Here is a 3,065-nt window from a genome sequence, read left to right as displayed (position 1 = left end):
TAGCTCTGACCTGTCTCTGGCCTCCAGTCTCTCCTTCTCACTCCTGTTTCTTCAGTCCTGGGAAAGAGCCCAGCTTCTCTTGCCTCTAGGATACCTCCAAATGCCTACGCTTGGGGACAGGGCATATCATCCATGAGACATACGCAGGTTCCAAGGCTGCCATCGAAGTGAGGCCACCCACAAGAGGATGAGAAGCCAACATGCTGAGGAACAGCCAAGCAGAGGGATGGAAGGAGCGCAGTGCCCTAGAGGCCTCACGAAGCTACTGACCCCACCTAGACCCTCTCATTACGCCCCTCCACACTCCTTGTACGGGAGACAGTTAAGTCTCTTGCTCATGTCATCGTCCTTACTTGCTGATGCAAAGCCTTCATGGTTTGGTCCCAACTGAACTCAACAGCCTTGGTTTCCTCTCTGCATCTCAGCAGGGTCTTCCAGCCTCGGAGAGCTGCAGACACACCCTCATGCCTCCTTGTCTTTTTCCTGCTCCTCTCACTGCCTAGAAAGCTCTCCTTCTGCTTCTGTTTCAGGCAGATTTATGTCTACACCTCTCCTTCAAGATGCAGTTCTAATGGTTCCTCCTCCTTGAAGCCTTCATGTATTTCCCCCAGGTGTGTTTATTCTCCTCGGGGGCACTTTGTTTCTACCTCAGTGACTGGCCAGGTAAACGTTTTGCTGTGGCTGTTTGCTTATATCCTCGTTTTCTCCACAAGTAGGAGCCACTTGAGGTCGGGGCAGTGTTTGATTTTTCCCAAGTTCCACCCATCCGGCAGAGTACACTATAGGTGCTCAGCAAATGTGCCCTCAGTGACGGCACCCCCCTCCCCCATGCTCTGTGACCTCGGCTCATGCCCTTCTCTTAACCTTTCCTCCCTGTCTCATGCTGCAGATCCATGTTGTCTCATGAATTCCTGGAATGTGAGAATTGGAAAAGACCTTAGTATTTCTCTCAACTTTATTACAGCGATGGCTATTGAGTGAAATAAAGGATTCCAGGAACAAATATATTTGGGAAACACTGAGTTAAATGAAATTTAAACAAGCCCTTCGCCTAGAACTTCTTAGAGCTCACAGTGGGCTAGTATGGGAACGTGAGACGGGAACAGGGGGAGGCAGCATTTCTCAGTGTTCCACCCCCACCCGCATGGGGGAACCCTTTCTCTCAAAGCATTCCCTTGGCCTCGGCTCTCTGGAACACTCTGATCTAGAGCAAGCCCCTCGTTCTGCAGGTGAGAATCTCCTTGCTTGGACCGCAGAGCCACGCAGGAAGCGGGGCCGCCTGCCTCCCAGCTCACGATCTCTCCATCCCCTTCTGTGGCTCCATCTTGATCTTCCCTACCGCTTTCTGGCCACACCACTAATTTAGCACTTTGCTTGGTTGGTCATGTATGCACTTATGTCTAGAACAAAATTATAACTTTCTAAAAGGGAGGGGCCATTTCAACACTCTTCTAGTCTCGCTGGGCATAGAGTCAGGCATGTGGTCAATGGCAAAGTCATAGTGAAGAATGGACGATGAATGAATGAAGGAGAGAATGAAGTACCATTTGGGAAAGTGATCCTATCACTATGGGGACTAGAAGAGATACACCGTTAATTTTTGTACCACTAAAGAGGAAAACGTTTTCCATGACCTCACCACACTATGTGCTTATTATCATCAATTGTAAGGAGCATTCTAATTTCAAGGGGGTTAAAACAAAAGCAAATGTTTATCTTACAATTAATGAATTGCAGTAAAGACATTTACTCAAAGCAAAACTCAGTGCTACAGACATTCTCGTTCCACTGGGAACTCATTTCAAAACTGCCCAAAGCCGGGGAGTGGGAAGGGAGTGGGAAGCAGGAAAGGCTTGCAGTCACGGGGTTAAAGAAGAACAGCTAAGGAAGTTCTGCCAAGGGCCACAGTTGTGAGTGCCTTGAGGTTTCCGAGGGCGGTGGCCATTGCTGTTGGGCAGCCTCCAGCTGAAACCCAACAGGCAGGGCACACAAATGGCACCAATTAATCTGCGATTGGTAATGACAAGTTTGTTTTGGACTGAAGGGATGCCATTGTGGCTTCCTTGCAGTGGTCGGGCTGTTGTGGATGGAGGGAGGGGAGATACGTACCCTGGACACAGTCATGCCATGGCCTTGGGAGCCGTCCAGGAGGGTTTTGGGGGGTTTTGGTAGTTGGGAGTCTTTGGGTAAAAGCATATTCTCCAAGACCTCAAAGAAAAGCAGTAACTGCACATTATGATCCTGTGAACCCGAGGCTAACACTCACCTGCTGATGGCTGTGGGGTCTTCCCAGTGGGCCCTGCTCTAGAGTTGATCTGCACGTCTTCATGTCAGTTACCTATTTTGTTTTAAAGGAAGATGTTTTTCCCTGACTGTGTAAATACTGGGGCTGGGGAAGTCATTTCCCCACTTCCAGCACGTGGTCCAAGTTCACACGTTTGGCATTTCAAACCAGACCCGTGCCCTTGGTGGTCAGGTTGGTTTTTCTTCTGCCAAACACAACCTTCTGCACTTGGAGAGGGCAGCCTGGGGTGGAGGACACTTGCCGGGCTTATTAGAAAGGCCACTCATGTCTTCTGGGAGAGAAAATAGCTCTTTCCAGAGAGATTTTCATGATTAAGTGCAAATGAATCTGAAACACATGGATCGAATTTCCCTGAAATTACACACAGTTTTAAAAATTAAGGGGGTAAAGAGAATGGTTTTTCTGGTAACCCCAAAACATATGAAGAAGAAACACACACATACTCATGCAAACAAAAATAAACGAAACAATGGTGTCTGAGGCCTCCTATTGGTGCAGAACCCAGCTGAACTTGCCCTCTCTCGGGGAGAAAGGCTGGTGAGGTCCCCGATGGCATCCCTTGAAGGGGACAGCATGTGGCTGGAGGGCCTTCTCCGGCTGAGATGCACTGCAATCTTGAAGGGGAGGCAAGAAAGCCAGAGGGCAAAGCCCACTTTCTGTCAGCTAAGCCTCTCCATTAGTTACCTGTACCTTTATGAATGCTGCTAAGATTTGGGCTTTAACATACATAACTTTAAATCAGTAATATCCTCCATAGTTC

Source organism: Lemur catta, chromosome 2 (genome assembly GCF_020740605.2).
Source record: "Lemur catta isolate mLemCat1 chromosome 2, mLemCat1.pri, whole genome shotgun sequence".
NCBI classification, from domain to species: Eukaryota; Metazoa; Chordata; class Mammalia; order Primates; family Lemuridae; genus Lemur; species Lemur catta.
This window is presented reverse-complemented; position numbering follows the sequence as displayed.